Raw genomic sequence first — 23,154 nt, forward strand, 5'->3', positions numbered from 1 at the left:
AAAGTCCCCTGTATTCAGAGAGGAGAAAAGAAAGTATAGGAAACAACCTAAACTCAGTGATGAATAAGCGAATTAGAGTTCCCATAGGATGCTGGGTGAGATTTTACAAAGCACAAGAGCGTCATTCCGAAGGATTTTTAAGCTTGCTAATGAAATGCCAATATAAGGTATGGAGGCAGAAATGCAGTCAAGTGATTTGGAACAGGAAACCAAATTTCTGGATTAAGAGCGTGCTGGTGTTTCTCACTTCCAAGCCAGGGCAGCTGGACAAAGTCTGATGTGCTCAGAGGAATCTCAGCCTTCAACTTGATTTTTCAAACATTTAAGTTATGGAAATCATCCTTTGCAGAAACAAGGTTAAAAAAAAATTGGAATCTGAAAAACTGTTGCATTCTATTTGAGATGTAAATTAAACTTTTTAAGAGGCTTTAAGAGGTAGCTTTTCTGGGATAATTGCATTGCAAGGACTCTGGGCCAATCACTCTTTAACCCAAATGTCACCTAGCTGTGAATATAAAGAGGTGACATCTAAATCTCTGAATCCAACAATGCTCAAGCAAATCTCCAGTGTCCCTTGCCCCTTTATTGCTGGCGGGCTCTGAGCTGTGTCTCTGTGTGGTTGTGGGGACCAGGCATGAGTCCTCTCCCTGTTTGTCTGTTCAGCTCCATTCCACCTGCCTGTAAAGAAAACTCCCAGGAGGTGCCCTGCTTTTGCTGCTGCCCATCGTGTTTGCCAGTTGTCCATGCCCAAGGGCACTGTCTCCAGTGACCCCAAAGCTGTCAGTTCTTGGAAAGCCAAATAGCCATGGTGGTATGAGTGGATCCCCCAACCCTGGAACTACTCTTAGTGATCCACTCCCAGCAGCGACTCTTTGTATGGTCAGTGTCCCCAAAAGTCCCTTATAAAATCAGTTCTGTCACTTCTGGCTTTGGCTAGCAGCACCGCTGAGGCAGTTAGCTGACCTGGCAGGGAACCCAGACCAGACTGTTTCCTAAGGGTCCTCATCTCCCTTCTCTTCCACTGCCTCAGCTCCAAACACTCCTCCCTACTCCCCAAGCTCTGGAAAGAGCCTCTAGGAACTCATCAAACAGACCCAAGGTGGAGGAAAGCTGCCCTGCAGGCAGGGAACAAACATTAGCTTCATCAACCAAAAGCTCTGTGCTGCTGCTGCTGGGGCTTCTAAAGTCATTTGCTTGGCTTTAGTAGTCTATAAACGTAAAATAAGGTTTTCGTTAACCTGTGAGAAAAAAAAAAAAAAACACAACACACAACTCAAATAGCAACCTGATTTTGTTCCAAGTTGCATTATAGTTGTTCCTCCTAAAGGCTAGGTTAAGGTTAAGGTGACTGAGCTATAAAAACACAATAAATGATATAAAAGCGATAAAGGCATCAACATGCCAAATGGGAAAAGCAGATAGTTTACTGCATGTAAATTAACAGTGTAAATATTTATTATAAACTGATGCAAGACAATAAGCTATCATAATAACAGTTCCTTCAAAGAACCTGTTGGGATGGGCTGAGGTGCACTGGTTAACATTTCTTGGTTATCTACAGGTTCTTACAAATCCTCTTCATTTCTTTTTCTAACTTTTATTTTGGATTAGGGAATAGCCAATTAACTATATTGTGATAATTTCAGGAGAACAGCAAGGCAACCCTCTTCATGTCTGTCTAAAACCAACTTCTTCCAGTTTAGTAAATTCATCAGAGAGAATTTGTTAGGATGAATTCTTTTATTTCTTCACTGCCTAGGAGTGTGTTTCTACTGTGTGCCAGGCAGTACTTTTTGGGTATGATGCACGATTGACTTGATGGGTTTTCTTTTTGTAACTGAGGGACAGAAAGCAACAAACAAACAAAAAAGAAATATTTCTGGGATTTCCCTAGTGGTCCAGTGGTTGGAAGTCTGTCTGCCAATGCACGGTACATGGGTTCCATCTCCTTTCGGGGAAGATCCCACATGGCTGCAGAGCAACTAAGCCCCAGCGCCACAACTACTGAAGCTCAGCGCCTCGGAGCTGCGCTGGTCAACGAGAGAAGCCGCTGACTGCAGTGAGAAGCCGTAGGAGCACCGCAACAAACAGTAGGCCCCGCTCTCCGCAACTAGAGAAAGCCAGACGGCAGCAAAGACCTAGGGCAGCCGAAACTGAAAAGAAATAAAAATTTAAAAAGAAACATTTACTATAATGTCAAGCAGTGATGAGTTGTGAGGATAAACAAAGAAACCACAGGTGATAGGGACATTTCAGATAGGGTCAAGGAAGCTTCTCTACGATGGTGACATCTGAGTAGCTGTGGGACTGAAATGCAACAGCACCCATAGGGTTATCTACAGAGAAGCATGTCCAGCAGGGAGTAACAGCAGATGCAAAAGTCCTGAGGTAGGGTGAAGTTTGGGAGGTGATGCCAAGAAGTGGTATTTATGTCATGTGTGCTATAGGTAGGTCGTGATGAGGACTCGGATTTTACTCAGCGTCTTTGATAATTACAGATAATTTCTCACATTAGAATCTATTGACATCCTGATCATTTGCTTAGTGGATGCTATGCTGACCCGCTCAGATATCCTGATCCCTCTTCAAGACCTCCACACCCACCCCTCCTCAGCAGCGGGGAACGCAGGCTGCAGAAGTCGCAGGCCAAGACCTCTCCAGGAGCTGTGCGTTTAAGGGAGCGGCCTCACGCACGCTGACACGCCCTCCCACGCCCGCGGCAGCCAATGACATGTCAGCGTGGGAACGAGGCTCGGCCCCTTTCCTCAGTTGGAGCTAGCCTGGAGGTCAGCCTGGCTTCTGAGCCTTTTGGACAGTGAGCAGGGGTTGTACCACAGTCCAGCGTCTACTTTGTCCAGTCTTCTGGCCTCATGCCACACAGGTGTTGAATTGTTAGTCGCTCAGTCTAACAATTTAGACCGACTCTTTGTCCGACTCTTTGTGACCCAATGGATTGTAGCCCGCCAGGCTCCTCCATGGGAGAAGGCAATGGCACCCCACTCCAGCACTCTTGCCTGGAAAATCCCATGGACCGAGGAGCCTGATGGGCTACAGTCCATGGGGTCGCTAAGAGTCGGACACGACTGAGCGACTTCACTTTGACTTTTCATTTTCATGCATTGGAGAAGGAAATGGCAACCTACTCCAGTGTTCTTGCCTGGAGAATCCCAGGGACGGGGGAGCCTGGTGGGCTGCCGTCTATGGGGTCCCATAGAGTCAGACACGACTGAGCAACTTCACTTTGACTTTTCACTTACATGCATTGGAGAAGGAAATGGCAACCTACTCCAGTGTTCTTGCCTGGAGAATCCCAGGGACGGGGAAGCCTGGTGACCTGCCGTCTATGGGGTCGCAGAGAATCGGACACGACTGAAGCGACTTGGCAGCAGCAGCAGCAGCAGGCTCCTCTGTCCATGGGATTTTCCAGGCAAGAATACTGGAGTGGGGTGCCCTTTCCTTCTCCAGGGGATCTTCCCAACCCAGAGATGGAACCTGGGTCTCATATTGTGGGCAGACTCTTTACAGTCTGAACCACCAGGGAAACCCACAGGTGTTGCATATACCCAATAAATCTCTGCCACACAAATCTCAAAATCTGAGAAGCTCCTCTGCCCTGAGGAGCTTAGCTAAGGACACTTCTCAACCACGAAATGCATCCAACAGATTTCTATCTAGATGGAGGAGTAAAAGATGGCCATAGATGTATTCTGACAAGTGAACAGAACTGGTGAGTTAGTTTTTTTAATTATTATTTTCCTGATTTGGATGCCCAGTTTTTGTCATTTGACGCTTTTTCTAAAAGTAGAAGACTGAGAAGAAAGAGGGAGCGAGTGGGGAGTTTTCTGAGTTGGAATCCGGTTTTAATTTTATTCTCAATTAGTTCATTCCGGGATATGGAACACATATTAACTATATTTGGCTAATTGTGAAGAGATGTCACCAGAGTAAGTCTTAAGAAGTTTTTGTCAGCTTGGCTGCTCGCTTTTCTGACTTTTGAAAAATATAAAGGTTTCAAAATAGAGGTAATGCTGTTTATCTTGAAAATTTTTTGTTACTGATAAGTCTTTTCATGTGCCAGCCGGGCTGAATGTTGTGGAGTCATGGGCTATCCAGGTGTTTGATATTACTGCTGCTTGGTACAAAATTGCAACTTGAAGGTCGATCCTCATTTAGCCACTGACACAATTTGTTTCACCACTGTCATGCCACGCTCAGGACAGTCATCAAAATGTGCCCAGTCCCTGTGCTTTAGTGACGTTTAACTCTGCCGCCAGTTATGTCCCTGGTGTTTATTGCACCTTCTTTTTCTCAATGAATCTCCATAGTGTTGGCATGGCTATGTAGCCACCAAAAACGTTCATTTCCCAGGTTCCCTTGCTGTTTGGAGGATCGGAGGAAGGGAGTTGGGGAGATTAGGGGCGTGGGAAGAAGTAGCCAGAAGTCATTTGGTGGGATTTCTGGGAATCATCCTGATGAGGACCTGAGTCACCTGAGGGACACCCATCCGTCTTCTCTCTTGTCCCCCGCCTTGCTCTCTGAGTCACGGGTATCAAACTTGAGGTTGTATTAGAATCATCTGAAGGGCTTGTTAAAATGGCTGCTGCTTGTTAAAATCCTGCTCCCTTGTTTAACAACCCTGCTTGTTAAAACTGCTTCGCAGTTTCTGAGGCAGCTGGTGGTGTATGCCCGAGGATTTTCATTTGTCGAAGTTCCTAGGTGATGCTGATGCTACTGGTCTGGAGCCCACACTTTGAGAAGGGCTACCCAGTAGCTGCAGCCACAGTGACCATTTTGTGAACATAAGATTATCTTGAGGCTGGGAAGCCAAGTCCTAAGGATTGCGGAACGTAAAGACAGACGGAATCGGGATTTCTGACTTTAAATTTGTGATATCATGGTTTATAATAAATATATATTTAGCTTTTGTCCTGTTTCTAGCACAGATGCTTCAAATTTCCTAAGGGGTGAGAGGGCTCAAGGTGTCTATTATGCTAGTGAGGTGGCTCTAGGACCACCCCTAGGTCTCCAAAGGGTAGGAAAGGAGCTGGTTGCCAGGGGAACCAACACTGTGAGTGAGGGTTGGGATGTTACTTCCCACCTCTTGATCTTTGGGGAGGGGAGGAAAGAGGTTGAATCCATTACCAGTGGCCAGTGATTTAATCAACCATGCCTATGTAATGAAGTCACCACGAAACCCTTAAGAACAGGGTCTGGGGAGCTTCCAGGTTGGTGAACACGTGGAGACGCCAGGAGAGCGATGAGCCAGGAGACAGTGTGAAAGCCCCCTGTGGTTTTCTTCATTTGGCTGTTGAATTCTTCTTCTTTAATATTAATAACCTGGTTACCTAGTAAGTAAAATGTTTCAGTTCTGTGAGCTGCTCTAGCAAATTCATTGAACCTAAGGAGAAGTTGCTGGAACCTTAAATCTGTAACTGGTCAGTCAGATATACTTGGGCTTTTGACTGGTTTCTGAAGTGAGAGTTTGGAGGCAGGTCTTGTAGAACTGAACCCTCAAACTTGTGGAATCAGAAGCTGCCTCCGGGCAGATTGTGTCAGAACTGAGTTAATTTGTAGGATACCCAGCTGGTTCCTGAGAACCAGCACCCCCCCCCACCCCCCAACGTTGGTATTAGAGGCAGAACTCTTTTAGTCAGTCCTGCCTCCTTACATTTCCTTTTCATGAAAGAAAAATAAAACTCTTGTTAAACCACATCTTCTTGAATTTTTACTGTATGCAGTTGAACCTACTCATGTTTGTGAAAAAGGCCTCAGGCCACATCTCCTATTTCCCTCTTCTCACTTTTTAGAAATCCCAGAGTCTCATCTTTTTTTCTCCCAAGTGAATGGAAAATTGTAATGTGACTTTAGTATTTGAACTCTAGCAATGAAAGCCTTGTTTCTTTATATTAAATTTGGATGTGTGGCTTAAGACTCCATGAATAAGTACTTACCCTGATTACCTTATGAGAGATTGTACACCCTGAATCCTGGGTGCAGAGATGGAAATTTGCACATGAACCGTCCATGGGATGGACGTTACAGGGGTCCCTGAATCCTATGCTCCAGAATCCTGCATGTAAAGATTTTACTGTCTCAGTGGAAGCCATTGGAATCAACAGTGTCTTTTGTCTCTTATTTGTAAGTAAGGAGTGATGAGGCTGTCTGCTTTTTCTAGAGATCATCCTGCCTATCTGATTAAGGAAGGAAAACTATGCAGGATTTAAGGTTACTGTGATGAAAGTCTCCTTAAGAAATACTGAAGGTCCTTTGTTAAAACTCTCTTTGAGAATTTGGTGTGCTTGCTCTTTGAAATAAATTTTTATCAAAGATTAAGAAAAAGCATGACTATTGGTCGCAAATAATACAGCAGATGCTTGTGATTGGCTGTTGCCATGGGTCCATAATTAGGGCTCCGGTTGAAATAATTAGAGGGGTCAAAACATTTATTCTTCACCCACACATTCTCAGTTGCCTGGTGATACTGGCAGAAGAGGTCAGATGCTGCTTTTTCCATCTCTGTTACCACAGTGGGCACTTTAGCTCCAGGGCAAGCCAGTATTTGGACAGTTGAATTCTACCTGTAGGCTGATAGCTGCAGGCAGGGCAGGTAACATCAGGCATTGGAAATGCATCCTTGTCTCCAACTCCACACTGGGGAAGACTGCATCTGCGGTGAGATTGTACCCCAGGTGCTGTTTAAAGGCAGAGTGTGTAGGAAGAAATTTTAAAAACATTCTCATGAACCCTAGTCTTATAAACCTAAACCTAAAAATGGTCATCAAATATCACTGTTAAAAAGCACTTTGCCAATTTCCTGGTTTATTGCCTCTTTCCCTACTTTCAAACTAACCTACAGAAAATAAATCATTGATTCTATAAGATTCTAAGATGTCTCAGCAGATTAAGGATCTCAGCCACCTGAATCTCCCCCAAAAGCATACGTTTCCCTCTTGGGTTTCCAGACACCAGCCTGTGGGACTCCTCGGCCAACAGGACTGGAGCCTAAGGCAGAAGTTAGGTGACGTGTATATAAGATGGTGAGCTAGCTGAGCAGGGGCTTGAGCATGGCAGGTGTGTGGTTGCCATGTGCTTTAATTCAAGCAGAATCAAATCCCTCCTGAACAGAAGAGGCAGGTAGACCAAGTCACAAGTTGATAGTCTAGGATTTGTCTTGTCATCTTTTTCATTGTTTTAACATAGGTAGCAGGAAAATCCCGTGGATGGAGGAGCCTGGTAGGCTGCAGTCCATGGGGTTGCTAAGAGTCAGACACGACTGAGCGACTTCACTTTCACTTTTCCCTTTCATGCATTGGAGAAGGAAATGGCAACCCACTCCAGTGTTCTTGCCTGGAGAATCCCAGGGATGGGGGAGCCTGGTGGGCTGCCATCTATGGGGTCACACAGAGTCGGACACGACTGAAGTGACTTAGCAGCAGCAGCGGCATTAGCTACTGACGCTTTTCTGTGGGCGTCATGTGCATTAGGCAGGTAAAGATGAGACGGAACTTCACTCCACCCCTAACTGGCCCCGTATACACAGGCTTCTGGTATCTACGACCCTCCTCATTTTCTTGGTTTTATACCTATGCTGCAAAGTTGGGTATGGGGAGGATCCATGGGGGTAAACTAGAAGTGATCCAGCAGAAGTCCCCAGCACAGACAGGGCAGTCTTTCCTTGAACTCAGGTGTGGTACAGGATGTTAATGAAGTGTCCTTCCATCACCTAGTTCCTGGGCACAGGCAGTGGGGCAAACGTATAAATGTTGTTGCAGAAGTGAAGTAAGTGGAGCAGTGATTCAGCCTCCAGGTGAATGTGCCAACAGTCCCCCTGCAGGAGATCCATTGAAGGTCCACTCAGGCCCCATTTTTTAAGGAGATCTCCAGTTGCCTGAGTCACTTTCTCTTTTGAGTATCCCCCTCCTTACCTCTGCTTCAAAACCCCTTCGTTTTTTCATACTAGACATTGATGGCCCAACAGACATGGAACCCCCCCAAATGGGAACCAGTGCCCTTACCTTGGAGGCAGGAGAGCTTAATTTTTCCAAGGTAGCACAGAAAAGGAGGAAAAGGAGAAGGCTGGAGAGTTTAATTTTTCTGAGGTAGCACAGAAAAGGAGAAGCAATTTACTCTCCATTAGCATTTCCTAACCTTTCACATGTGTAACCATCACTTTGGATATACTGAGGACTCCAGGCAGGGCTCTGTAAATAAGCCCGACAGCACCAGTGCACACTGAGGACCGTAGATATTAAATAACAAGAAAACAATTAAGTTTCTGGGCTGTGCTCTGTGGGTGTTTGTTCCTGGCAGTCATTATTGGCATCTGAAGTCCTGGGTTGAGGAATTAGAATCAACAGCTCTTTTTCCACTTTAATTTTTGCAACACAGTAGGAATATATATATACACACACACATTTTTTTTCTTTTTGCTTTGAATTATAGACAATATCTCACAAGTATGTCTTGGAGATGCCAGCCAAGGTGCCTACATTTAAATTTCCTAGTAGGAGGTTTGGTAAGTTTCTGGAATTGATGAAGCTTTTCAGTCTGACACCATTTGACCCCTGGCATGTAGATCCATCCTGTGTTGTAAAAGCTGGAGTGGTGAGGGGGGCAAGATGGAGAGCCCAGGTCAGGATAAATCATTTCAGAAGGATGCACAATGCTGCCTGGACAATAACTACTGCCTCTTTAAGTCAATTAATGTTCTCCCAACGGTCCATGAGTGCAAATGACTCTAGAGAGTGATGGCTGAACAGAATAAATCATAAAAGCTTCCTACTCTCCCAGTTATTGTAAGGATATGATTTTTAAACTAACAAAGCATAGCATTTTCATTTTATTTCCTCATGGAAGAACTTGGACCAAACACCCCTAAAACAGAGCTCCAAATGCAAATTATTTTTAGTTTACTCACCTGCAGAGTTGATTCTTTTTTCCTGACAGATTCCATTCCTTGATTAAATCCTGGAACTTCATTTAATATGTTAGGTCAGAACCAGCCTCCCTAAAAACAAACCAAATTAATAATGCAATTCGTTATCTAGCAGGCTGTTTCTTTCACTGCTCTGTTTGCTAAAAAGAAGCATGAAAGATGAGAGACCAAATAAAAAACAATAAAAAAAAGAGATAGATGAAAGGAAAGGGGAGATGATAATTATGGTAAATAGGTTTGAAAACAGATGTGCCTTAAATGAAAGGCTTTTCTCAGTTAAAAAAAGAATCTCATTGACCTTAATTTCTTTATTAGGTTCTTATCTCATTTTTTTTTTTCTGCTTGTCTAATTGCCCAGAGAGCAATGTATGTACATCTCAACGGTAGTACTGTTAGGTTAGAAATTACACCGCAGGATGGAATGGGGAGGGAGGAGGGAGGAGAGTTCAGGATGGGGAACACATGTATACCTGTGGCGGATTCATTTTGATATTTGGCAAAACTAATACAATTATGTAAAGTTTAAAAATAAAATAAAAAAAAAAAAAGAAATTATACCGCAAAAAAAAAAAAAAAGGAAAGAAATTATATTGCTTCAGATCATTTGGTAGAAGATTTCTTGAATTTTTGACAAGTTTTGGTTGTTTTCAAAGCAATGATAAAACTCAAGAAGTTGTAATACACACTTTTGGCATCATGAGCATCTCCATTGCCTTAGTCATTGTCACCCTCATTGATGCTGTTGATATTAGCAAACCTGGAACATACTGATTTCAATCCCAAAGGCAAATAAAAGTTTGCATTAGGTTGAAATTATGGTCTCTTGTTTGGATCTGATGTTTTTTCTGGATGTTATAGGAAAGCTTTGGTGATTTTTAACAAATGAGTTCGTTGCTTTAAAGATGCTTGATTAGCAAACACAAGGCAACAAAAATGAGTAGGCAGCTTTCTACAGAGAGGCCAAGGGCTTAAAAAATATGGAATTCCTAACACTGGAGAAACCACTGAACAGATATAAAGCATTTTCCCCCTAATTTGATCTTGTTAGAAGCAGTATGAACTAAACATGTCTGTACTTTCAAACGGCTACCTCTATCCTGCAGATCTGGAGGAGGAAATGCAACCCACTCCAATATCCTTGAGCATGGTTGGAAGGGAGACCAGCAGCGTTGGGTTTTGATAAATATTTGCTGCATCCAAATCTGAACAAGTAGACTAGACAGTCCAGGGAACACTGTTTACACTATAATTCCTGCCCCATCACCACACTTCCAAAAAACCTGTCTCCTAGAATCCCACCCTTAGGGAAGCATTCCTTTGATTGAACAAGTTTGTATTTGAAAAATGAAAAGTGGTCATTCAGAAGATTAACACAATAAATAGGAGCCATTGGAAGAAGAGGGGTGGGGAAGAAGGTCTATGCTCCTTCTTTGAACCTGGGTAAAGAAGAGGGAATGGTATAAAAGAGTGGCTAAAGCCCAATCTAGAGAGTCAGGGAGACCTAGATTAGAATTCTAGCTCTGCCTATTGCTGGCTGTGTGACCTGGGACAAATTACTTCACTTCTCTGAATTTCCTCTGTCTCATCTTTAAAATAAGGAAAATAATCCTACTTTCTCAAATGAGTTGGGGAATCAAATGAGTTACAGTGGATGTTTTAATCCTACATATTCAGGCTAGGTGGGCTGTGTAGAATCATATTGTTCAGTAGCTCAGTTATGTCCAACTCTTTGTTACCCAATGGACTGCAGCATGGCAGGCTTCCCTGTCCCTCACTATCTCCTGGAATTTACTCAAACTCATGTCTGTTAAATGAATGATGCTATCCAACCATCTTATCCTCTGTTGCTCCCTTCTCTTCCAGCCTTCAATCTTTCCCAGCATCAAAGTCTTTTCCATTGAGTCAGCTTTTTGCATCAGTTGGCCAAAGGATTTGAGCTTCAGCATCAGTCCTTCCAATGACTATTCAGGATTTATTTCCTTTAGGATTGACTGGTTTGATCTCTGCTGTACAAAGGACTTGCAAGAGTCTTTGCCAGTATCACAGTTTGAAAGCATCCATTCTTCGGCGCTTCGCCTTTTTTTATGGTCCAACTCTCTCATCTGTAGATGAGTACTGGGAAAACCATAGCATTGACTAGATGGACCTTTGTTGGCAAAGTGATATCTCTGCTTTTTAATATGCTGTCTAGGTTTGTCATAGCTTTTCTTCCAAGGGGCAAGCATCTTTTAATTTCATGGTTGCAGTCCCTGTCGGCGGTGATTTTGGAGCCCAAGAAAATAAAGAATCCTAGTTATTGCCCAATTATCTGACATGCCTTGCCAGTTTTCAGGTGTGACAATGACCTGTGGTTCACGGTCGAAGGTGTGCACCAGCACAAGGGCCCTTCCAGAGAGATCTTAATCTGGCCTGTGTGGATTTGTGGTAAGGAGATCACCATCAGTGTCCTTCCCCTTTCACTTTAGCAGAGCTGCTCTGCAAGGGGCAGGGTGGATACTCTTAAATCTAGGTTTTTTGGTTTAAAAGAAATAAATAAAAGGGCTTCTCTTTGGGCTAAAGGCTAATAAAATAACTTTCTCTACCTATAATGCACACTTCCTTTTGGCTACCACTTTCTGCTTTTTAAAAGAAATTATCTTTTATTGAAGTATAGTTGAATTGCAATTTTGTGGCAATTACTGCTGTATAGCAAAATGACTCAGTTATACATATATATATACACACACACACACACATTCTTTTTTCATATTCTTTTCCGTTATGGTTTATCACAAGATAGTGAATATAGTTTTGTTACACAGTGGGTCCTTGTTGTTTATCCATTCTGTGTATACCAGTTTGCATCTGCTAATCCCAAATTCCCAATCCAACCCTCTCCCACCTCCTCCCCTCTGTGGCTGCCACTTTCTGAACTAATCAGTCATTCTAGTCACTGGCAGCTCCTATCAACAGCCCTGTTGCTGGCATCGCTCCCCATACACTCCTGTAGCATTAATATTTCATGAGGAACAATAGGGTAGAACCATACACCAGTTCCTGGAAAAGAATAAAGCACGGGAAAGAATGAAATAAAATGGCCTGAATACTTGGAGGGAAATGTGATAAGCCCAGAGCCAGTTTCCTCAGTGGTGTTTTACAGAAAAGGATTTATTGTACAACAATGAGCTTTTATTTATTCTTCTTTCAGTAAGCATTTTTGCATTATTATTCATTCGGCAATTCAGCTGGGTATTCAGAAGTGACAGCTTGCCAATTTTTTTTTCCACAAACATTTTAGACTTTAACATCTTAATCTGAAATCATTTCAGTAATTACATGGGAGTAATGGGTGGGAGGATGCGGGAAAGGTAGCGGCATTTTTAAGATGCTCAGACCAAGAGGAATTGTGCTAGACACGGAGCTCTGACAGCTGTAGGTGGGACGTTCACACTCTGCTTGCCCATGGAGAGCAGGAACAGGGTTATATCAGATGTCCTGTCCAAGAGTCGCAGAGTCGGACACGACTGAAGTGACTTAGCAGCAGCAGCAGCAGTGCCATCCAAGATAGCACTCTTCTCTCTTGTCATTTTTGAAAGCAGGAGAAGAATTACTGAAGCTATCAAAGGGCTGTACCTAATCAATCGACTGGAGAAGGAAATGACAATCCACTCCAATATCCATGCCTGAAAAATCTCATGGACAGGGGAGCCTGGTGGGTTATAGTCCATGAGGTCACACAGAGCTAGACACTGTGATCTCTAGAAAGAGCACAGAGCTGGACACAACTGAGCTCACGCACACAATCAGTCAATCACTCTGCCTAGTGAACTCTCTAATCTTTTATCCTGCTTTATTCTCTTCATAGCAGTTGCTGTTAATAGTGTTATACTTCAATTGATTTACTTGGCTCACCTTCCATGAGGACAGGCACCTTGTTGGGTCTTATTCACTGCTGCATCCCCATCACCCAGAACAGTGGCTGGCACACAGTAGGGGCCCAATGTAGGAGTGCTGAATGCTGAGGCAAGTTGAAGAGTAGTCAGACACTTTCCCTTATCTTGCTGTATTAAGCTAGCTAGCAGGAAAGCAAACTGTGTGGTTGCTGAGAGAGCCTGAAAAGCCAGGCAGGACCTCAGAAGCTCTTGGTTTTCCTTGGAAGGCCATTCTCTACAAGCGATGATATGGAGCTTCCTGTGCATCGCTTCCTGAAGAAGAATCTGTTGCCCCTCCCTTTAAATGCTGTTAAAAGTAAACTCTTTTAACACACTTGTGCCTGCTTTCCCAAGTCCTGCCCTGTACACGCTACCCTACTCTATTCCTGGCCCTGTTTTCTTTCGATCTCATGGCTGAGGTCCAGAGGTGCCCTACCTGCCAGCATTACCAGTTGGTTTTCCCCTTACCCTGTTGATTATGTTCGGATGGTGGCTTAATACACATGCATCTCTGAAAGAGATAGCTTCAGCCGTATTTCTCAACTTGTATTGCAAAATATAAAATCTTGTGGTTATTGTTGTTCAGTTGTTAATTCATGTCCGACTCTTTGTGACCCCATGGACTGCAGTGCACCAAGCTTTCCTGTCCTTCACTATCTCCCTGAGTTTGCTCAACCTCATGTCCATTGAGTCGTGATGCCATCCAACCATCTCATCCTCTGTCACCCCCTTCTCCTCCTCTCGTCCATCTTTCCCAGCATCCAGGTCTTTTACAGTGAGTTGGCTCTTTGCATCAGGTGGCCAAAGTATTGGAGCTTCAGCGTCAGTCCTTCCAGTGCCTACTCAGGGTTTATTTCTTTTAGGATTGACTGGTTTGATCTCCTTGCTGTCCAAAGGACTCTCAAGAGTCTTCTCCAGCACCACAGTTGGAAAGCATAAGTTCTTCAGCCTTCTCCTCTGTCCATGGAATTCTCCAGGCAAGAATATTGGAGTGGGTATCCATTCCCTTCTCTAAGAGATCTTCCTGACCTGGAGATCGAACCCAGGTCTCCTACATTGCAGGCAGATTCTTTACCATCTGAACCACCAGGGAGGCTGCTTGTGGTTATTTGTAGAAATTTTGTGGAAAAATGTTTCTATGGTCAAATGAGGGTGGAAAATATAGAGTTAATCGAAGCCATTCCCATAAGTTGTTTCTAAACCTTTGGTGTACTGGTGTGTATTTGAATATCTGAGACAGGGCCATGATACACAGTGATGTTTCCCTCAAAATTATTTGACCATGGAACCTTTCTCTCCTAAAATACACATTACCTCTTGCTTTCACTGAAACATAATCTAGGAAACATTGGTCTATAAACTGCAGGAGAATGGTATGTGGGGGTGGTAAGCCAGAGCTTATCTTACATTTGTGGGTTTTACCTTTGAAGACTGACTGTTCATCACCAGTTGGTTGGGGATTACCATGATGTGTAAGTTCATAGAACCAGGACCATGGCAATGCAGAAGATGGAGAACCAGGGTTTTGAAGAAGGTGTAGAGGATTTAGATGGAGAAGGAGAAAAGAAAATTTCAAGAATGGGCAAAACTGACAGGGAGGTACATAACAGTGTTTTTGTTTTTTTAATTTTCTTTTCCTCAGATTTCTGAAAATTCAGTGGGACTTTTATTAATGGTTCCAGTCCTGTTTTTTTGTTAATAAGTCAGTATTGATTTGCATCCTTTGAAGTAGATACTAAAACAGAACTCAGTGTACCCGGACTTTTTTTAAGGGAAATGCCTGTGTGACAGAAAATGGGGAGAAGCCTGGGAAAGCTATCAGACATTATACAAGTCTGACCCCAAGTGAAGGAGCAAGGGAAGGGAAGTTGGGTAGAAGTGTTGTGAGCTTCTGTGAAGTCTAACGAAGGGTTAGCAATGCTATCAGGGAGGCCTGTGTCAGTCAGTCATTGAAGAGTCCACTGTCTCCCAGGACTGGGTCTGTCCAGATATTCCCACTGTGCCGAGTTAGCAGCTGGGAGCAGCCTGTGGGAAACATGGCCTTGGTGCAAATATGGTGATGGCCCCTTGATCAGTTAAGCTCCCTGTGGTTGGCATTCTGCAAGACACATTCTCTTGACCACCACACTTAAGAAACAGAGCTTTAGGACTTCTTGGTGGTCTAGTGGTTAAGACTCCATGCTTCCAATGTAAGGGGCATGAGTTTGATCCCTGGTCAGGGAACTAAGATCCCACATGGCCTTGCTGCGCAGCCTAGAAAAATACATAAATACAGTTTTAAAATTTAAAAAAGAAGAAACAGAACTTTATAACAGGTAAACTAGCCTACATGTGAGGAGCAGACTGCCTCCAAACTTAAAGTTACACATCTGAAATGAGGGATCAGGGCAAGACAGTATTGGTTGCAACTGACTTTAGACTTAGCCTAGTAAAAACAGTGTCTTGTTACTTGTCATTTTATGAATCTCCAGATGAGAATATTTTATATTCTCCGGGGGGTAGATTCAGTTTTTGTGGGATCTCATCTTATAAAGTTGGATGTTGAGGATGGGGAAGACTATCATTAAGAAAAAAGAATATAAATTACAACCACAAAATTATCAGAGCTATGCCCAGGGCCTTGAAAAGCAGGCCTGCAAGTAAGAGGCCAGCTCCAGCCTCACTTTCTGCATGCATGATGAAGCCACCCATGCCCATCTGCAAATTATGGAAAAGAATCTTGGAGTATATGGCCTGAGCATATTCAAAAATAATTCACTGTTGATAGATTCATGAAAATGTAAAATGCCTCACAAGTGCTTAATTATCTGAACTGTGTGTGCTTTCAGTGGCAAAGAAACAGCTGATGAGCGATAGAGAGAGGGAGCCGCAGAGGTTAATGCACAGGGGGCCACCCTGGCATGCACTATCCAGCTGAGCTGGCTGAGTTGCTGACTCAGATGCAGGAGCATGGGTTCTCAAACCCCAGCTCCATCACAGTCTTTGGAGGGGAGCACTGCGTGACTTTGGTTCTCTGGCTTTTCCCCTGTCTCTTTAAGGTCACAAAATGAAGGAAATGAGGGAAACATGTTACACACACAAAACTGTTCTTTTAGCTAAGCCCACAGTGCAGTGCAAGAGGTAGTCAAATCCCGAGGGCTTCAACAAACACACTTGTGTTGGTTTGTACAGATCCAAGGATGACAAGATGTTTCCCAGAATTCGCCTTTTTTCCCTCCCAGAATTCATTTTTCTAGAAGACTCCAAACCATTCAAATGGAGAGACTTCTAATGAGAGAAGTAAAGCAAAACAGAAGTGAAAATAAGGGAGGAATAAGGAAGAAACTGGGAAGGGGAAGGAAGGACAAACAGCAAAGGGAAAGGGAAGGGCTGAAGGCATGAGGCCCAATTGAATCTTGTAGCATCATTTGAAAATAGACTGTTCAGCTCATCCAGATCTCATGAAGGGAAGCTCTGATGCTGGATGCACCTTTGCTGGACTCTGATCATCCAGAGGTCTCCATCCCGATGGCTTTCTAGCTTGGTTTCCAGTCCATCTCAATATTCTATTGCTGAGATAGTCTTCCTTACACCCAATGACAGTCTGACTCCCCCAACTCAACATGGAATGAAACTCTGCAACTTGCTGTGCAAATCCACCTCCTCCCCAAAATGGTCTTGTACCACTTATTTCTTCATCTCACCTCATTTCTTGGTATTGCTTGCTCTCTCTCATACTTACTCAGCCCTAGTTTTCATTCTTTATATTTCTCTATACCTAGACCCATTGTTCCAAACAAACAGATCCTTGTCTGATGAACTTAACATGATAATTGGTATTTCCTCCAGTTCTGGGTCTTCTCCATATCTGATAAGCCCCCAGAAATTTATTGTCCCACGTACAGCACCTATCCCAGTGGATGGCAGATAGCAGGATCATAAGTGTTTTTTCTGGAAGGAAGGAATGAATGCAAATGACATTTATATGCATATACACTTCCCTTGTTATTCCTATGACTTTTGCTTCTTTAAGATTCAACAAGTTTTTCATTTCCAGAAAAATGTACTGAAATAACTCATTTTACACACACGCACCTGATACTTTTTCTGTTGGAAAGGTCCTAGTTACTGCTTTACTCTTCATTTTTTTCCTACTGCAAAATATCAATAGTTTATAGCAGACTAATGATTCAGGAAAGCTCATATTAAAAAAAAATTCTGCTTCAAGGCATCAGAAAGCAACTAAGAAACTCAGGATCCGAGAGGCAGGAAGAAAGGGAGCACGTGGATGTGACCCTAACATTCTACACTGCATTTCTCCTCTGGGTAGATGCCAATTTCTTGACATGGTCTGAAAGGCCAAGGATCCAGGCAAAGGGTGACATTTGAGAGGTTGAGAAGCTAGCTGAGATTTTGGAAATCTTCTGGAACTAGGAAGAAAAGAAAATTAAGTTTGTGACTGCCAAGGCATCAGGGCTTGTATAATCCAGAGCTCTGAGAAAAGGGATAAACAGAGAAGGGAGCCCAACATTTGGAGGTTTTCCCCCTTCAAGGAATTTGAGGATTAGTTAGAAAGCTTAAAAGCCATGTTAATACCATCTAAAAATCAAAATGGTGTTCTTTGCAGTCTTTCAGTCCTGAGAAGACAGAAATTGGAATTCAGGATAGGCCATATTAAACACGTCAGTGTCTTATCTGAGTACCCTAAAGGAGCGGTCCCCAACCTTTCTGGCACAGGAACCAGTTTCATGGAAGACAGCTTTTCCACAGACTGGGGTGGAGGAGGAATGGTTTCAAGATCATTCAAGTGCATTACATTTATTCTGCACTCTATTTCTATTATTGGGCTTCCCAGGTGGCACTAATGGTAAAGAACTTGCGTGCCAATGCAGGAGACATAAGAAACATGGGTTCGATCCTTTGGTAGGGCAGATCCCCTAGGCTAGGAAATGGCAACCCACTCCAGTATCCTTGTCTGGAAAATCCATGGACAGAGGAGCCTGGCAGGCTATAATCCATAGGGTGGCAAAGAGTTGGACACGACTGAAGCAACCTAGCGTGTGTTTCAGTTATTATCACATTGCTCTACCTTAGATCACCAGGTATTAGATCCCTTGCCCTAAAGAACTATTCCCTAGGAGCAGGTGAAAATCAGAAGTAAACTGAGGCTTACTTAGTCCCTAATGGCATTGAGGGGAACTCACCATCGCGTAGGTGCCTGCAAAGGAGAGGGTAAATTCTCTCTGAAAGAAGATAATGTTATGCAAGCCTCTCGACCATTTCTTACACAGTGTATCTAGCAAACAGTCAGAATTTGTGAAAGGTATGAAAAAAAGGACAGAGATGAAAATAGAAAAGAGAAACAAATGGATAGGTGAGTCAGATACTGAAATAATCAAACATTGGCTGGACCATGTTCAAGAAAATAGGTAACAAGATGGAGAATTTTACCAAGAAATGGAATCTGTTTTTAAAAATGATCAAGTGAGAATTCTGTAACTGATATTAAGATATCAGTACTTTATTTTGGGGGGCTCCAAAATCACTGCAGATGGTGATTGCAGCCATGAAATTAAAAGATGCTTACTCCTTGGAAGGAAAGTTATGACCAACCTAGATAGCATATTAAAAAGCAGAGACTTGACTTTACCAACAAAGGTCTGTCTAGTCAAGGCTATGGTTTTTCCAGTGGTCATGTATGGATGTGAGGAAAAACATCTGTCTTTTATAGCAATAGTTTATAGCAGACTAATGATTCAAGAAAGCCAAGTGCCGAAGAATTGATGCTTTTAAACTGTGGTGTTGGAGAAGACTCTTGAGAGTCCCTTGGACTGCAAGGAGGTTCAACCAGTTCATCCTAAAGGAGATCAACCCTGGGTGTTCATTGGAAGGACTGATGCTAAAGCTGAAACTCCAGTACTTTGGCCACCTCATGCGAAGAGTTGACTCATTGGAAAAGACCCTGATGCTGGGAGGGATTGGGGGCTGGAGGAGAAGGGGATGACAGAGGATGAGATGGCTGGATGGCATCACTGACTTGATGGACATGAGTTTGAGTGAACTCCAGGAGTTGGTGATGGACAGGGAGGCCTGGTGTGCTGCGATTCATTGGGTCACAAAGAGTCAGACATGACTGAGTGACTGAACTGAACTGAAGTAGATTTAACAGATTATTGATCAGTGGGAATACCCTGGCAGTCCAGTGGAAAGTTAGTCAACTGAGAGTTACCAGGAAATATTAATAGCAAAGCATATCATTACAGACAGAAAAAGGAATGTAGAATACAGAAAAGAGCATGAGACAAAAACAGGGAGAAGGTTTAACATATTAATACTTGTTATGGGGCTTTCTGACGGAGAAGGCAATGGCACCCCACTCCAGTACTTTGCCTGGAAAATCCCATGGGCAGAGGAGCCTGGTAGGCTGCAGTCCATGGGGTCGCTAAGAGTGGGACACGACTGAGCGACTTCTTTCACTTTTCACTTTCATGCATTGGAGAAGGAAATGACAACCCACTCCAGTGTTCTTGCCTGGAGAATCCCAGGGACAGAGGAGCCTAGTGGGCTGCCCTCTATGGGGTCACACAGAGTCGGACATGACTGAAGCGACTTAGCAGCAGCATGGGACTTTCTGAAGGAGGTGAGAGAATAGGAAGGAAGCAGTACTTGGAGAGAAAATAATAATTTTCCAAAACTTTTGAGAGATACCAAGCCACAGATTCAAGAAGTTCTATAAAATAAATACAAGTGGGTTAAATACAAAGAAAACTACCCCTAAACGTATAGTCATAAGACCACAAAACACTGGGGACAAAGAGAAATCTTAAAAGCTGCCAGGTCAGAAGACACACTGTTTTCACAGGAGCAAAACTTAGGCAGATGGAAGACTCCCCCTGAAAATAACAATGAAATTAAAAAGAGTTTTTAAAAAATGACTTAAAAGTATGGAGAGAATCCTGCCACCCTAGAATCTATGAGAGAAAACAGCCTTCAAAAATAAAATAAAGATTTTTCCAGCCAGACAAAAACTGAGAATTTCATCTCTTCCAAAGCTGCACTTAGAAAAAGGAGGGAGGAAAGGGAAAAAGTAAGAGAGGTCCCTTCGGGAAGAAGAGAGATGAGTTCAAAAGAAGTCACACAAATGCAGGCTGGAATAGAAACCGATGAAAAGAGAAATATGTAAGGATAATTTTAGATTAATATAGACTACATAAGACAATAATAATGGTGGTGGGATTTATAACACATGAAGAGGGCTTCCTTGGTAGCTCAGCAGTTAAGAATCCACCTGCCAGTGGAGAAGACATAGGTTTGATCCCTAGTCTGAGAAGATCCGACATGCTGCGGAACAACAAAGCCCATGCACTGCGGCAGCTGAAGCCCATGTGTCTAGAGCGCATGCTCCACAAGAAGAGCCGTGATGGCAGTGAGAAGCCCGCATCCCACAACTAGAGGATAGCTCCTGCTCGCGGCAACTAGAGAAAAGCCCGTGCAGCCACGAACCCAGCACAGCCCCAAATAAATAAAACACATGTAGAATTAAAGTGCATGACAGTAATGAAAAAAGGAAACATTTAGTCCGTTAACAAATGCAGTAATTTCATCTTGTCCATTTCTGTATCATCAACACCAGGCACAGTGGAAAGTATACAGTGAGTGCTATATAGTTGATTGACAGTCCTCAAAAAAGAAAGAAAGAAAGCATTTTAAGTACCTAATGCATATAGTATGCCAATATTTCTTCCATGGACTGTAAAAAAAAAAATAGATGGAGAAAAGAGAAGACCAGAGACATAAATTTATTGTTGAAAGGGTACCCCAGCACCCAGGTCTTTTTCACTGACCACCACTCCTTTGGTGCTGACTTCAGAGTCTTGCTTTGCCCTCCACCCACTTCAAGACTGGTGACATTTTAGACTGCTTTATATTCCATAAGTGTTCCTGGGAACAAAACCTTGCACCCCATTTAAGAGCCTGACTCCAGGGCAACTCTGTGTGTGCTCACCCACCTGGGGCCCAACTCTAATCTGGGTCCTGGTGTGTAACCACCTTCTTAGTCTCTTTTGTAAATATCTTTCTCTATGTGACAAAGCATTGAGAAACCCAGACTAACCTCTGAAGCCTGGGTGTAGGTTGTGGTTCTTTATATTGGCTCAAGCCCCCTTTCCCTCCAACTGTTGAGGCTTTGTTCTGGAAGAATGCGAGGGAGATGGAGGAGAACAGTGCAGCAGCCTGTTGTCTGGGGAGCTGTCAGAGTTCATTTTCCAAGCAATTCTTCCAAAGGTCTTAGGATGACAAACTGCTTCTGCCTTGTCGATGATTCTGTTTTTAAAGGGAAAGTCCTAGAGGCTGCAGGGAGTTGCTAAAGGGGAGACAAGAAAATGAGAATTTGAGCTTTCTTACTATCCTCTTCCAGTCTCTTAACAAGACCAGTAAGAGCTGGTAGGGAACGTACAATACAGGACTGGTTTACAGACACAGTGACTTTGTGAAATATTTTAATACAGTCAGTTTTTAGTTAATGTACAAAACAATCCAGTAGGTTTCTGGGCAGAGGAGAAGGAGCTTGGGTTTTGCAGTTCCATAGCTTGATGTTGTGACTGAAGCAACTGCACACACATACACATGCGCGCAGCTTAATTTCAGTCTTTATTCTGCCCCGTACATCACAGACCAATCACCCAACCTCTCTGAGCTTCAGTTTCTCCATCTGTAAGTGGGGAACAAAGTATTTCTCTACCTAACCTGATTTGTTAGGTTAAGTATAAGTATGTCTCTACCTTACATGATTTTACAGGGAGAATAAATGAAATAACATATATAAATAGGTTCTTGGAATGGAAGAGTCCTAAGAACAATCTCGATTTTTGTTCCTTACCTCAAGAACACTGCAAATACTGCAAACTGTGACAACTAATGAGTAATTCACAGAAAATATGCCAGGAGTATTTAGAGCTGGATAGATACTTAGGGCCCTTCTAGCCAAACACATCTATTTTTCAGATGAAAAAGTGGAGTGAGAGCCAAAGAAAGTTACTTTCTCAAAGTAATGAAATCAGAAAAAGAGGGGGAAGGAAGAGCCTCTAAATCTGATCCAAATTCTGCCTGGAGTCTCCCTCTGTAAGGGAGTCAGAATGACCAGATCCTGGTGTATACTGTTTCCTGGTTGGGTTTTTTTGTTTTGTTTTGTTTTGGTTTTTTTTGATGTACGCAGAGAGTCTGATGTGAGCATTGAGATTAGTGGCTGATCAAAGAGAGATGCTAAAAGTCATAAGCATCTATTTGATGTTTTCTCCCTGGCATAATATCAGGAATTACAAAAGCACTGGGAGACTTCTGTAAAGAATGCAGGCAACCTATCTGAAGAATGTTTTGTCAACAAAATTGTCTCCAGTGAAGGCCATGCTATACCTCCTCAGAATGAGAGGGTGTCCTGGTCACTGCTTCGGGACCATTTCCGAGATTTCTGGGGTTTGCTTGCAGCTGCTCACACATCAAAGAGAAAAACACAGGTTTCTAGTGGATCCTTCATCATCTTGAGAGCAGCTGGAGGGAAGAAAGGAGGACACCAGACATGTGAGGGTGTGTTGACAGACCTCTGAACACACGTCACCCTCAGCCTCTGCAGCGGTGCCCACATAAGCTCCTCCATGGAGTGTTGGGACAGTTTCTGGTATCGGGCTAGAGTGTCTTCAACAGCACAGTTTTAGGGACAACTGCACCGTCTACTTGGTACAAGACTTATAAAACATTTCCTGAGCCCTTGATCAAATGACAATGAAAATAATACTCCCCACCCCTGGCCCCTTTGGCGCTGGGGGTCTCAGGGGCCTTTGAAGATGAAGTGGCGGTTTGATCCTGAACTCACTACCACCACCACAGCGTGAAGCAAGGCTTTCCAGCAAGTCTTTTCTCCCCTCCTTGTTCAAAGGTTAGAAATCAAAGAGCCCAGCTCTCCATGGTCCCAGAATGCTGCTGGGTTTACCCAGCCGCACATTGGCACTGGGTCAGCATCATTGTTTGGACTTGGGTGTTCCCAAGATCACATTCATCCTTAATCAGTGTTGTGCTCTGAAGTGGCAAGCCCCGGGGCCTGCCCCGAATCTACAGATTTCATTGATTTCATGTCCTCAGGGACTGAATAGAACACCTCTGGTTCAACAAAAATAACTGTCACTGACTCAGAAACAAGAATTGGCCTATCCCCAAGGGGCCAAGTCACCAGGCAGGAGGGCCCTCCCTGAGGCCTGGCATGGTCCCTTTGTTCTCTACCAGTCAGCTAACCGCCTTAAACTGTGTTGTCGTCTCTGATTCAGCTGTTTTTTTCCA

At 43.4% G+C, this 23,154-nt stretch overlaps 2 long non-coding RNA genes across 2 annotated transcripts in view; one reads left to right on the forward strand and one right to left on the reverse strand.

Annotated features, from left to right (window-relative positions):
* Positions 1-1,595: 1,595 nt before the first annotated feature.
* Positions 1,596-2,736, reverse strand: LOC129651570 (uncharacterized). The gene is made up of 2 exons (XR_008714203.1): positions 2,511-2,736; positions 1,596-2,153 (listed from the first exon to the last, which is right to left on the reverse strand). It is a non-coding gene; the product is annotated as an uncharacterized LOC129651570 (long non-coding RNA).
* Positions 2,737-3,388: 652 nt separating this feature from the next.
* Positions 3,389-23,154, forward strand: part of LOC129650065 (uncharacterized) — a 52,294-nt gene continuing 32,528 nt past the window's right edge. Inside the window, exons 1-2 of the long non-coding RNA XR_008713562.1 lie at positions 3,389-3,727; positions 11,268-11,359. This is a non-coding gene — a long non-coding RNA (uncharacterized LOC129650065). The remainder of the gene's footprint in view (positions 3,728-11,267; positions 11,360-23,154) is intronic.

The sequence above is a fragment of the Bubalus kerabau genome, chromosome 4 (assembly GCF_029407905.1).
Source record: "Bubalus kerabau isolate K-KA32 ecotype Philippines breed swamp buffalo chromosome 4, PCC_UOA_SB_1v2, whole genome shotgun sequence".
NCBI classification, from domain to species: Eukaryota; Metazoa; Chordata; class Mammalia; order Artiodactyla; family Bovidae; genus Bubalus; species Bubalus kerabau.